A 15,620-nucleotide genomic window follows, 5' to 3' on the forward strand; every position below is an offset into this window, starting at 1 on the left:
AGGGAGTAATACTCTTGATATGATTATCAGCAGTGATCACAATGTATTTGATATGGGAATTACTTAAAGATGTAACTACCATCCATAAAGGGAAGGACTTTTGCTTTCTTAAAGGTGACTACAGGGGTCCCAGACAGATTTTTAAATTCTGTACAGTGGGATCAACTGATGATGTTACCAACGTTGAATTCTAAATGGAAAGCATTCAGGGACTTAATCTTGGAGGCTACTAAGCTTTTCATTCCAACTAAGAAACATTGTTCAACTAAGAATCAAGGTTCAGGCCTAAACGGATGTCAGATGAATTAATGAGGCTCGTGGCAGAGAAAAAAAATGTATGAGATGCATAAAAATTATCAGATGGCACAGAAGCCTATGGCAGATATAAGCTTGTCTGTAATCAAGTCACAAAGGTGGTTAGGCAGGGGAAAGAGATTACGAGAAATCTTTGGCAAAGGATTCAAAGAAAAACAGCAAAGAGTTCTTTACTTATGTAAACTCTAGAAGGAAAGGGATGAATCAGATTGGACCACTTAATATAGATGGGTCGACTATTGATGATCATGCTCAGGTAGCTGATAAACTGAATGAGTATTTTGCATCTACATTCACACATGAGGAGTTATTCAAATTGAGAAGTTTGATCAAACTCTAACAGGGAGCTTCAATGATTTTGTAATAACTGAGAGCAAAGTGGATGTGTTCAAGTTATACATAGGGAAGGCACCTGGGGTGGATGGGATCTATCCAGTTATATTAAAGGAAGTAAACAAACCCTTAGCCATAATTATGAGAGTTCCTTGGACTCAGGAGAGGTCTCCATGGACTGGAGATGTGCAAATGTATCCCCAATTCACAAAGGGGGTTCAAAAGGTGACACTACTATAGACCTGTTAGTTTAACTTCTGTTCTGGGGAAAATAATGGAGTCACTGGTTAAAGAAGCATTGCAGAATAATCTAGACAAGACTGCAGTAATAGTTAAGACACAGCATGGGTTTGTTAAAGGGAGGTCTTGTCTGACCAATTTGATTGGATACTATGATGTGGTCACAAAGGAACTGAATATCAAAAATAATTTTGATATCATATACTTGGATTTCAGGAAAGCTTTTGATACTGTTGCACATGGAAGATTGCTGTACAAATTGGAGAGGTATGGCACTAAGGGTAAGTTGCTACAATGGATAAAGGGATGGTTGAGAGGTAAACAATGGACACTGCTCTTCGTGGACAAATGTTATTAGTGGAGTTCCCCAGGGTTCAGTGCTGGGCCCACTGTTGTTTCATGTATTCATCAATGATATTGATGAAGTTATATCAGGATTAACGTCCAAGTTTTCAGATGATACAAAGGTTGGCAGGATTGTTAATGACAGTATGCTACTGCAACAGGATCTAGAAAAGTTAGACAGATGGGCTGAGAAGTGGCAACTGAAGTTTAACATTGACAAATGCAAAGTACTCCATATGGGCAGCAGTAACCCAATAGAAATGTACCAACTGTGTGGTACTACACTCACGGAAGTGGAGAATGAAACACACCTGGGGATAATTGTGCAATCGGATGTGAAGTTCTCTGACAGTGCAGACAGGCTGCCAGAGCATGTCATGGAGTTTTGTCAATGATATATAGGAATTTTGCTAGCAGGGACTGGAAGGTGATTATCCTGTTGAACAAGGCAATGGTCAGGCCACACCTAAAGTACTGTGTACAGGTCTGGAGGCCTCATTTTAGGAAGTAGAGTTGCTAGAACGAGTACAAAGATGGGCAATAAGATTGGTGAGGGGAACAAAGGGGTGTTCTTACCAAGAAAGGCTTAAGTTCTGCAAATTGCAGCACCTGGAGAGTTGGCACCTGCGAGGTGATCTGAGTGAGGTGTATAAGGCTTTGAATGGGCTGAGATCTGATGGGATTCTTCCTCTTGCTTAGATTAAGAACCTGAGGGAGCATAGAGTCAAATTGAGCAAAGACAGTTGTAGAATAGATGTGCAGAAATTTGCCGTTAGCCAGCAGTTGGTTGATTGGTGGAACAGACTTCCATATTTTGTTGTGGAAGTTGATAGCCTAAATAAGTTTAAGGCTGAGCTGGACAGGCATTTGGAACAAATGGAGTGGTGAAATGGGAGGGTTTTTTTTTTTTTTTTTTTTTTTTGCTGATGCTGCATAAGCTTGCTTTCTTGCATCATATGCCTCTACTAATGAAATGCAGAAGAGCATCCTTTTGCTCTTAAATCATTTTTCAAAATTTGTGTTATGAACTTTTTTAAATTAATTTTTTTAATTGTTTTCAATTTATTATTTTTTACTGTAATAATTTTGTGTTAATGTTATATTCGTTTTAATTTCTGGAGAGTAGCATAAGAAAGTGTTCTACATATCATATTGATGTTAATTTCTCTTAATCTTCTACATTACATTACAACACTCAGTGGTACTATCCTCAGGGTGGTGGAAAATAAAAAAGACCTGGCGGCATTGTGTTGTCACATATGAAGTTCTCTGAGTGCAGATAGGCTGCTCTTTCAGCTCATGGGGTTTTGTCAATGATATATGGGAATTATTATAGCAGGGGGAGAGAGGTAATTATCCCATTTCACGAAGCTAATTACTAATAGTAATACCAATATTAATTTGTCTTAAATTGGTTCAGTATGTGCTGCCATTTCTTATCAGTGTTTACAGCTAATTCTAGACAGTTCTAATAGATGGTAGGGTGAAAATAAGATTTGAAAATCAGAAGAAGACACTGCAACATTGTCTAATTTTGGCTTAGAAGAGCTAGAACTGAAGGGAATTCTAATCTGAAGCTGATGAAATCAGTGATACATAGATGTAGAGGTTATCACTGTCTCAAAAAAAATAAATAAATAAAAAAAGTAATGGAGAGAGTAGTTTTTTAATAATTTTTTTTCATTGTGATTTTGATTTTTCAGAATAATTTTACTCTAATGCTGAGCAATCAAAAGAAGAAATTAATATTTAAAAGGATTCATGTATAAAACTTTAATTTTAATAAAACTTCAAAATTTCAAAGAAATTTATTACACAGATTTGCCACTAAAGAAAATTCACTATGGGGACCCACCTTTGTGTGGCAAACTTACTTGTGAAAGGGTTAACCATAGAAAATAACAGTTTATTTTTCATAGGATAAAAAGGAACCTTGTATTAGTATTACTATTAGTATTAATAGTGGCAAATGATACAAGGAACAGGCTTATATAGCATCAGCCAAAAAAAAAAAAAAAACATTTCACCTGTTCATCCCATCCAATAGTTTGTCTAGTTCTGTGAATTTATCAAACTATCCACAACAACAGATTCCAGCAATCAACCACCTGTTGGCTGAAGGCAAACTGCCAAACATCTCTTCTGCAATCATCCTTCTCAATACCTACTCATATGCATAATCTGAACAAGAGGAAAAATCCCATCAGCATTCAGTTTTCTCACACCATTCAAAGCCTTAAACACCTCAATCAGACCACCTCATAGGTGCCTAGTCTTCAGGTGCTGCAATTTGCAGAACTGAAGCCTTTCTTGATAAGAGCACCCCTTTGTTCCCCTCACCAATCTTGTTGCCCCTCTCTGTTCCCATTCTAGAAGCTCTACATCCTTCTTAAAATGAGGCCTCCAGATCTGTATGCAGTACTTAAGATGTGATCTGACCAGTGCTTTACACAAAGGGATTAATCGTCTTCTTATCTCTGCTGGACGAAGTCCTGTATATCATTTACAAAACCCCATGGTTTTGAAAACAATGCAAAGGCAAAGGTTTTGCAAATGATACACAGGCAAAGATCCAGGAAGCATGTTTGCAATGCTCAGAGAACTTCATATCTAACTGCACAAATACCCCCCCCCCCCCCAATGTCCTTTTCATTTTCCACTAACCTGAGTTTAATACACATAGCTGATATATGTTACTCTGCAATTACTGCTACCCATATGCAGTACCTTGCATTTGTCAATGTTAAGCTTCAACTGCCATTTCTCGGCTAATCTACCTAATAACATTGTCCATGAAGAGCCGTGTCCATTGATAATCACTCTGTCTTTCCTTACTAAATCATCTTTTTTTCTACCTTTTAGCAGAGAAACCAATATGTGTTTTGTATAAATAATAATTTTGTGTACACTGAATTTGAATCATGATTCTACTAATAGTCAGTGTTCTTCATGGATTATTATTAGAAGTGGAGTCCCTCAGGGTTCACTACTTAGTTCCTTATTATTTTTAATTCATCAATATCATTAATGATGATATAAAAGTGGGGAGGGAGTAGTTAACATCATAATCAGAATATGCTACTTCAACAAAACAGAAAAATTATTTGGATGGGCTGAGAAATGGCAAGTGAAGTTTAACACTAAAAAACACTGGGAGTAATTATACAATCTGATATGAAGTTTTACAAATGGTGTAGTTAAAGGCTGCTAATGCCATTCATGAAATTCTGTCACTACAAAGAGGTGATTATTCTATTATTATTACTCTGAAATGGTTAAGTTACATTTTGAATATCATATACATAGATGAGCCAAAACATTATGACCAGCGAGTCGTTATGCAAATTGAAGCAACTGCAGGTGAACTATGGCATGTGCACAGCTCGGGACATGGTATAAAAAACCCCTGATACTGAACTCCGTTAATCAGTGTTACTCTTGTTCTTCAGATGAGAAAGGCAGTGAACTTAAGCAAGTTTGACAAAGGCAAATTGTAATGGCCAGATGACTGGGTCAAAGCATATCCGAAATGGCACGGCTGGCGGGATGCTCAGTCAGCTGTGGTTAGTACCTACTGAAAGTGGTCCAAGAAGGGGGAACCCACAAACCGCCGACAAGGTGTTGGATGACCACGACTCATCAATGCTCGAGGTGAGCTAAGGATCTCCCGGATGGTACGTGGCAACAGAGGGCGACTGTGGCGTAACTCGCTGGTAATTGGAATGCTGGTGAAGGGAATAATGTGTCACAACACACACAGTACATCGAACCCTGCTGAAAATGGGGTTCACCCACGACAGCATCTACAAGGAGCATGCGAGCATCGAAACTGGATCTCGAGTGATTGGAAGGAGGTCGTCTGGTCCGATGAATCATGTTTCCTGTTGTGGATGGCTGGGTACGTATGCGTCGTTTACCTGGGGAAGTGATGGCGCCTGGATGCACCGTGGGACGAAACAAGCTGGTGGCGGTGGTATCATGTTTTGGGCGATGTTCTGCTGGGATACCCTGGGTCCAGTCATCCATGTGCCGGGCACTCTGACGTCTACCACCTACCTAAACATCATTGCTGACCAGGTACACCCTTTCATGGCAACGGTCTTCTCCTCTGGTGGTGCCATCTTTCAGCAGGATAATGCACCATGCCACACCACCTGGATTGTTCGAGACTGGTTCGTGGAACATGAGGAAGACTTCCAGGTATTGCCCTGGCCTCCAAATTCCCCAGACATCAATCACATAGAGTATCTGATGTTTGTGTTGAAACAGTAACTCTGATCTGCGGCATCTCAACTTTGGACCTTACAGGAGTTAAAGGATCTGCTGGTTATGTGTTGGTACCAGATACCACAAGACATTTAGAAATCTTGTAGCCTCTATGCCTCGCTGGGTACGAGCTGTTTGGAGGACCAACATCATATTAAGTAGGTAGTCATAATGTTTTGGCTCATCGGTGTACATGTTTGGTGATTCTATATCAGGAAGGATACAGATCACTTGTGGATACAGGAAAGAGCAATAAGACTGTTTAAGGACACAGTGGGGGAGTTTCTTATCCAAAGAGGGCACTTTTGTTTGGAAATTGGCATTTGTGAGGTAACTGATTGTGCCATTTAAAGTTTTTAAAGGTTTCTGTAAGCAAAATGGCACTGATACCTTTTTTTGCTTCATCATCTGACACATACAAACAAGCATCAATTTAAATTGCGAGGAGATAATTGTAAAAAATATGTGTTCAGAAATTTCCCTTTAATCAAAGAGTGACTGCCTGTTAAAAAAAAATTCCTACCTACCCTTCTGGACAGTGGAAGTTTATTTAAATTTAAGGAGGAAATGGACAAATAGTTAAAAGAAACGGGTATATAAAGTGAGAGATGGTAACAATAGTTACTTTACATTATTTATTTTATTAATTTTTTTCTAGTTGATGCTACCATAAGCTTACTTTCTTGCATCATTATACTCTTACTTTCTATAAATATTAAATAGCTGATATATGCCATGGGACTGCTTATGTTTGCAAATGTAAAGATGCTATATCCAAAATATAACAAAAAAAAAAAATAAATAAATAAAAAAAAAAAAAAATATATATATATATATATATATATATATATATATATATATATACACACAGGGTGTTTCAAAAGTGATGGTCAATAATTTAAAGGTAAACTGTATAGACTACAATATGCAAAAAAAGCCTAGTAAACATGAGTCCTTAAGTGAATCGTTTTTGAGATATTGCAAATTTCTAGTTGGGATCCACCACTGACAAGGTGAACTGTACAGAGTTGGGATCCACTATTGACTTGTTTGTTTAGGTTAGGTTATGCTCATTCTCTCCCTTTCCCCTCTCTCAATACTCTGAGATGTAGCAGGCATTCAAAGGATGGTCAACATGGAAAGAGGTTGCAGCAACGAAGAGTATGTGGACATGCACTTCATGTATGGTAAAGCCAAAGGCTTTACCATACATACTTGGTACAAACGTGCACTTGAGGCTGCACATTTGTACCAAGAAGCACTTCCCCACCGAAGGCAGCCCAAAAGGCGCACATTCATCAGGGTACATCAACGCCTTAGAGAACATGGGTGCTTCACACATGGAGTACAAGCAGGTAGGCTCAGAAGCATAACACCTGATGTTGAGGAAAGGGTGTTAGAAAGAATAGAACAAAATCCAGGAATTTCGACAAGGAGGGTTGCTCTGAAAGAGCGTGTATTGAATCATAGCAGTGTGTGTGTGTGTGTGTGGCGAATTTTACATCGCCAATACCAGCATGTACAAGGTCTCAGCATATAGACTATCCTCCCAGAGTGAACTTCTGCTAGTAGATGCAACAACAGTGTGTTCTGAACCCCCAATTTTTAAACATTTTGTTTACTGACAAAGCTGTGTTTACTTGTGATGGTATTTTTAATTTTCATAACAGTCACATTTGGTCCAACGAAAATCCTAATGCAATTCATGAGTCATGACATCAGCAATGCTTCTTGTTGAATGTCTGGGCAGGACTACTAGAAGACCATCTAATTGGACCATACTTTCTGCCAAACAGGCTAATAGGAGAGCTGAACCTTCAGTTCCTGCAGAATGTTCTTCCAGACCTCCTTGATGATAATAATGTTCCACTTCAGCAATGCCAGAGCATGTGGTTTATGCATGGTGGTGCACCGGCACATTTTTCTGGAGTTGTAACTTGGTATCTGACTAAAAGGTATGGTCAACGGTGGATAGGTAGAAGTGGGCCTGTAATGTGGCCTCCCAGATCACCAGACTTAAATCCTATGGATTTTTGTATCTGGGGTCATGTAAAAAGCTTGGTGTACACTTCTGACATTAACACAGTCAAAGAATTGCAGTGTTGGGTTGACGGAGCCTTTCAGCAAATCAGAAATGACCCAGGAATGCCTGAGAGGATTCGCAACTCAATACAGAGAAGATTACAAAGCTGCGTATGGATGCAAGGACAGCATTTTGAACTTTTGTAACATCCTGTAAAATGTAACATCTGTAAAATCCTGTGGTGTTGAAACCAAAAATTAAAAATGTATTATCTTACGTTTAATAAAACCACCCTTAGCAAAAGGATTCACAGCTTTTTGCTAAACTAGAGCTCCCATAGTCAGTGGCGGATTTTAACAGAAAATGTGCATTATCTTGAAAACGGTTCATTTGCGGCCCGATGTTCACTGGGACTTTTTTGCTCATTTTAGTTTGAACTTTTCACCTTTAAATTATTGACCATCATTTTTGAAACCCCCCTGTATATATAGTGGTGGACAAAAAAACTGCATCACCTTAAAAAAAGTAAACATTTGTAGTGGAACATATAAGATATTGTTTGATTACAGTCATTTTGTTTGTCGCGAAGCAAAGGTGTTACATGTCAGATAACACTTCTAGTGCATCAGACAGTAATTGCAAGGTATTGCATTGCAATTGGAAGGGTATACACGCTCATTAGTATCCTGTTTTGCGGAGTGTAAGCATGGCTCTATATGTTCAGTTGACACAAAGAAAAAAGTGTAGCTGTTGCTCTGTCCCAGGAAGGGCTTTCCACACATGCTATCGCTGATAAAATAGGCTGCCACAAGTCAACAGTATCCTGGATGCTGAAATTAAAGCTTGAAACCGGTGATGTGAAGAGAAGACTTGGATCAGGCTGTAAGAGAGCAACTACGCATTCCCAAGATCGATATTTGAAACAGCTATGCCTTCGTAATTGCCTTGCTAGTGCTCCTGATCTAAAACTGGACTTTGAGATGGCCTCTGGTGTTGAAACAAGTGCACAAACTATCCAAAGACAGCTTTTGGAATGTGGTCTCCATACTTATCAGCCCAAGAAGAAGCCTTTGTTGACCCAACAAATGAGAAAGAAGTGACTTTCTTGGGTTAAAATGCATGTTTCATGGACAAAAGAGCAATGGGACAACATTATCTTTTCTGATGAATTGAAATTCAACCTGCATGGCTCGGATGGGAAGTGATATGTCAGAAGACGAAAATTGAAGGCATACCATCCTGATTGCATAACACCGACTGTAAAGTTCCCCTGCTGGTCAGATGGTCTGGGGATGCATAACAAGGAAAGCGGTGGGGCAAATTAAGTTTATTAATGGAAAGGTGAATGCAGAAACCTACACTGCTTTCTGGAAGGAGTGCCTGAAACCCGTTAATAGGGATCATCACATAGATGTCCAAAACTGCATTTTTCAACATGACTCAGCTTTAGTTTTAGTTTTATTGGCGCAAAAACGACTAAGATTATACTGCACCATATGACTCAGCACCTTGCCACATAGCAAAACTGGTAAGTGTAAGTTTTATGCTATTTAATGATGTCTTCTTGTCTCACAAGGCTTAAAACATACTTAACACCAATGTTTTCCCTCGTTTTTCTCCTTTAAGGTGCAGTCATACCTCAGAATGCTGACATTACAGTGTTGGACTGGCTTGGCAACAGTGCAGATTTGAACTCTGTTGAAAATTTGCTGGTACATAATGTTGTCTAAAATTGCTCAGAAGAAGCCAACAAGTAAGATTCGGCTGCAGGAGAGCACTGTAAGGGTGTGGTACTACGAAATGGGGCAATCATATATCCAGAAGTTGATTAACTCTATACCAGATTGTTGCAAGGCTGTAACTGTAGCTCAGGGAGGAACAACAAAATATTGAGGACTTATTTTGCTGATTTACAGTACATAATACTATTACGTCAATTTGTCATGATTGCCATTTGTATGATTTCTCATATTTCCATTAATTACGAATTTTACCCATTGGAAAGGTATTTATGGCTTTTTTGGTTTGCTTTTTTTTTTTTTAGGAGCATTAGCAACTAAGGCCATATTGCTCCAGGGATATGTGGTGGTCATTCCTTGACCTTTCGCATCCTCCGTATTTAGTGGTCACAGGCTCAAACCCCGGTTTAATCAAGATGCGTGTGCTATGCACTACTGCTCCTGCCCACCTGGCTACGGAGGTGCCGATATTTATGACAATTAGGCATATCAAGTGGAGTCTTTTTATTGGATTTCATTCACAGAGATATTTATCCCATCTAACAAATTCATTTTGAGCATTTCTGCAACCCAAAGCAGCGAAAACACATTATTTGCAAAATTCACAAGTGATGCAGTTTTTTTATCCACCACTGTATATATATATATATATATATATATATATATATATATATATAAAACACACACACAGATCAGCAAACATTACAAATCTATGTTTTCCTACATTCATATACAGGCTAAAAATAATAGCTCTTATATTAGCCTGTATATGTAAAGTATATGGTCCTTGAGGTTGTCACACACATTCTCTCAGATATGCCAGACAAGCTGTACTTGCTACCTGGGAGTCTAAAACGCTGATGGAACTGATATTCGGGTGACACTCAAGTCAAGTGGACCCAATTTCGGCAAAGTCCAGATGGTCTGTGACAGCCAAATCCTCTGCTTGCACCTTCACGATGGTGGGACTGTTAGTAATCCTGGGTATAACCCCCATGCACAAGTACATGGTGGGTGACCACCCAGGTGTGAACCAACGTAAGCAGGGGTCGAGGTGTGGCGCCCACACCACATGGAGGAACGCCGCCCCTCTATGTTACCAGGCAGTACTAGATGGAAGATGACTCTCATCAACCGGTGAAATACCACCACTTTGCTTATTGGAGGCTTGAAGTGGTGGAACCCATGTTTAGTCTCTAGAGCTAAGTTCCGGTCAACCCTTCCCTATCTCTTCCATCATGCAGTATGATTGATGACTTTTGAGGTTATGATGAACGTCGTGGCGAGATCCAATATTCCTTACATTTCGAGGGTACAGCTCTAAAACGGTTTTCGCAGGCCGCTAGTTAGTACACCGGACCGGACCTATTGGTAACTCTCTAGGAGGCTTCCGGATCAGGTAGTGTATAATCTTGCTACCTCTACTCTGCCAGATAGTGACTGGAGGGAGTCCGAGTAGTGTGTATGCGGGGAGCATTGTCGAGGCCATGTTATGTCAAGGATCTGGGTATATTCTTACCACATGTACGCCATATCCAAAAATTTCATTACTTCATACAGCATGTCCCACCCACTTTTTCTTACTATTGAATATACCATGAATTGTCAAACTAATTGAGCAAGCTTATCTGCAAAAAGATCTAAACCTCCCAAGGACTTCTTAATTCATTTCACAAATATACGTGGTCTCAATTCTAATCTCAACGATGTCCATTTGCACTTGCAGTCTGCCAAACCTCATATACTTTTTCTGACAGAATCTCAGTTATCGGTTGATTCAACTACTGCTCATCTCAGATGCCCAAATTATTCGCTGTATGATTCCTTTCGCCTCAAAGGTGGTACTTGAGCATATGTCCGTTCTGATATTCCCTGTCAGAGACTTGGCAATTTGGAATCTCCTCTCTTTGATCTTCTCTGGCTTAAAATCTCTCTACCTCATTGTGTCAAATTCATCTGTTGTCTCTACTGTTCTCCCAACTCGACTAATCACTTGGAGCTCTTTGACTTCCTCTCGTTGCAACTTGACTTTCCCCAGTCCAACTCTCCTAACAGTGAGGTAATTTTCTTTGGTGATTTTAATGTTCACAACCCCAGCTGGCTTCCGTTTTCTAGTCACATCGACCCAGCAGGTAGAGATGCTGAGGCTTTTGCAATTACTAATGACCTAGCACAGATTGTTCATTTACCTACAAGAATACCGGACAATCCTAATCATACAGCCAATACGCTCGATCTTTTTCTCACAAACAACCCTTCTAAGTACACGGTCGAAGTGAGAGCTCCTTTAGGCACTTCAGATCACAACTTGGTGATTGTCTCTTCTCCAACGGAACCTTTATCTCATGGCTATTCCCAACCTCATGTTGTTTGGCATTACAAGAATGCAAAATGGGATGACCTGCGAGACTTCTTTTCTTCTTTTCCTTGGTTGGATTACTGTTTCAAAAGTTCTGATGTCAACGTTTGCTCAGATCGTGTCAGTGAAATTATTCTTGCAGGAATGGAATCCTTTATCCCACACTCCACTTTAAAATCTCGTCCTTTATCTAAACCTTGGTTTTCCAATAAATGTGCTAAGGCTGTCCAAGAGAAGAATGTTGCATATCGTAATTGGCTTGTTTCTAATTCTTCAGTTTCATTTTCTGCCTACACCAAAGCTCGCAACAATTGTAAAGCAGTTATTAATCAGTCCAAACTAGAGTTTGAACAGGCTAAGAGTAGAAAACTTGCTTCTTGCCCTAATGGTAGCCGAGCATTCTGGTCTCTTGCCAAAGCTATTGGCCGCAACTTTTGCCCATCTCTGCTCCCACCTCTGTCCAAACCAGATGGTTCTGTTGTCACTTCAGCCAAGGATAAAGCTGACCTGCTAGCATCCCATTTTTCTTCCAGCTCATGTATTAATGATCTTGGTAAAACACCACCCACCATTCCCAACACACTCCATTCAATGCCTCCTGTGGTCTTCCGTCAAAAGGATATCAGAAGGATTTTGATGAATCTCGATGCTAAGAAAGCTCCAGGTCCTGATGGTATTTCTCCACTTGTTCTCAAAACCTGTGCTCCTGAACTCACTCCTATTCTTTGCCGCCTTTTTTCACTTTCTTATTCTAAAGGTGTTTTTCCTTCTGCTTGGAAATTTGCTCATATCCAGCCAGTTCCTAAAAAGGGTGACAAATCCCTCCCATCCAATTATCGTCCCATTGCAATTACTTCTACTCTTTCTAAAGTAATGGAGAAATCAATTAACCGCCAACTCTTAAACTAACTAGAAACCTTCCGTCTGATCAACGATCACTAGTATGGATTCCATCAGTGTCGATCCACTGGTGATATTCTGGCTTATGTTACACATTTATGGACTAATTCAATGGAAAGGTTCGGTGAAACACAAGTAGTTGCTCTTGACATCTCAAAGGCTTTTGATCGTGTTTGGCATAAAGGTCTTCTAAACAAGCTTCCATCTTATGGTTTGCCAACTGTTTTTAGCAATTGGTTATCCAGTTTTCTCTCTGATCGCTCACTGAGGGTGATGGTTGGTGGCTCTCTGTCTTCTAACTTCTCCACTAATGCCGGTGTCCCCCAAGGTTCAGTTCTTTCCCCCACTCTTTTCCTCTTGTATATCAATGACCTTCTTCCATTGACTGGAAATCCTATCCATAGTTTTGCCGATGATAGCACATTGCATTCAACTTTCCATTTTGAGAAACCTTGTCCTGCTCAATCAGCTTCAACTTCTCGAAAATCTGCTACCAATTCCTTAAATGCCGATCTTCATGTAATTCTCCAGTGGGGCAAAGACAACTTAGTTGATTTCAACCCTTCTAAAACTCAGTCTTGTCTTATATCTCGCAAAAAGGATTCTTCTGCTCCTATGCTTATCTTTAGTGACACTCCAATTTCTAGGCAAAAGGATATATCTCTTTTGGGGATTACCCTGACTTCTAATCTCTCTTGGCACAAGCACATTACAAATATTGCTTCCTCTGCATCTAAAAAACTTGGTTTTCTCTTTCGCTCTCAGCGTTACTTTTCTTCCAAACAGCTGCTCACTCTGTATAAATCGCAAATCCGCCCTGCCATGGAATATTGTTCCCACATCTGGGGTGGTGCCCCCAAAACCTCTCTTAGGCTTCTTGATTCCATTCAGAAGAGGGCAGTTAGGTTAATTAATGATTCACCTCTAACAGAGTCTCTCCACTCGCTGTCTCATAGACACACTGTTTCTGCTGCATGCCTCTTCTACAGATACTTCCATGGGCACTGTTCTTCCGAATTGGCTTCTATAATTCCCGCTCTCTCTTTCAAAACAGTCCGAACACGTACCGCCACCAGCCAACATCTGTTTACTGTCCAACTTCAAACCCACAGAACCAACTTTTCATCTTCCTCATTTATTCATTCAACTGCCGTTTTCTGGAACAACCTTCCTTCATACGTATTTCCTGAAAATTACAATCTACAGAAGTTCAAGTCCAGTGTCAACAAATATCTTCTTTGGTCTTCTCAATCTCCAACCCAAGCAAGGTACTAAGTACTATAGGTTCTAATACCTCTCGTGTTTGGGGTCCACATAAAAAAAAAAATAATAAAAAAAAATAATTCACCTACTTTACAAATGAAGGCTAATATAAGAGCAACAATATATATATATATACCCTGTGGAACGAAAAAAAAAAAAAAAAAAAAAACACCAACAACAAATGTCCAAATAAATTTTATCCCTATTATCATACTCTCTTATCACTGCCAGCAGTACGCTGATCCAGTTGCCCTTTAAACAATACCATACTGCCAACCTCAACCATCCAGGAAGGCAGTTTATTCCAGCTATTGACAATATACTGGCCAAACAAAGTTTATTCAAAAACTTAAAATCACTGCTGGTTGAAATCAGTGCAATCAATGCCATTGGAACATCAAATGCACAATTTTTGTGTGCTTTTGATGTTCCATGAGATTAGCAGACATCCCTCCCTCTTTACTGCTTCATCTTCCCATCCCTATCCCACCTTCCCAATAACATCTGCATGTCCAACCACTAACCATCAATGACCACTGTCCATCCTCCCCATTCCTTTTGTTATTTTTCACACATGTATATGCAGTCTTCATTTACCCCCCACATCCTCCTCCATGTCACAAGGCTTTGTCTGATGCCTTATGCCACATATCTGCATATATATGTAATTTACAGACTAGAAATTACACGTATAGCTCCAACTCTAGCCACACTTCATTCAGTTGAGAAGGTTCTTGGTCTATATTTGTTTTTATTATTCTACTATGATATATTTTTAACACTCTTAACCAATCTATCTTAACTAATTTTATGATTTAAATGATTTTAATTATAGTTATCATTTTAAGTTGCATATTTTATTATATAAATTTGCTTCTGTTTTTGTCAGTTTCTGCAAGAACTTACTCATGAATGATTTTTATTATGTGGAGAGTTCAAAATGAAAAATCAAAATATTCTTCTTTTAAAATGCCACAGCTTTATATGGGTGCAAAACTGGGAAGCAAAAAAAAAGGGGATCCTTGGTTAATATTGGCAAATGATACAAGAAAGCAAACTTATACAACATAAACTGTACTACTCATGCAGCTCTGAAAATGGTTGAGAAGCACCTATCTATCAACAATCTGTCATTGCATTACCTTCAAAAATTAAACAGTTCTGAATTAATTCTAGTTATAAAATTTTATTATTATATTATATTACATTATATTTATTTTCTTTTTCTTTCTTTCTTTTGGATTACTTTCTTTTCAGAAGATAATCTCGTGGAGTAAAGAAATTTGCAAAAGGATATACATTATTGACTGTAGCACTATGGAAGTATGGAAAAACAAGTTGCTATATGCAGTCAAAGTTATTTAACCCCTACCAGAATAACTTTTTCCAAAAGTGTGTGGGCTTCCTATAGTGAGTATTTTTATGAAATTTTGAAGTTTGTAAAAAATGAAAACTTTGTATATAAATATTAATTTACGAAAATATTAATAATTCTTTATATACATTAAAATAATTTTCCTCCTAGTGATATTTATTCAGCCAATGAAAGATGAGGGATGCAGGTTATGTGGTAATACGTAAAAAATACTAAAATACGTATTTTATTATTTTACCACAGTAAAATTTACTGTGGTAAAACAAGCTTCTGTTTTAGCGTGATCATGCTAGATAAAACTTGTGCACGCATTTTGTTTATCTAGCATGGACACGCAGTACCATTCTTGATTTCCATATGTAACGTATTTATGTATTTATAGCTAAAGAAGAGATATACACACAGTGTTGAAAGCTTCTGTAAGTATTTTATTTTATTTTATCAAAAGAAGTGAGCAGAGCG

Source organism: Mastigoproctus giganteus, chromosome 10 (assembly GCF_048544385.1).
Source record: "Mastigoproctus giganteus isolate SK-2022 chromosome 10, ASM4854438v1, whole genome shotgun sequence".
In the NCBI taxonomy this organism is placed as follows: Eukaryota; Metazoa; Arthropoda; class Arachnida; order Uropygi; family Thelyphonidae; genus Mastigoproctus; species Mastigoproctus giganteus.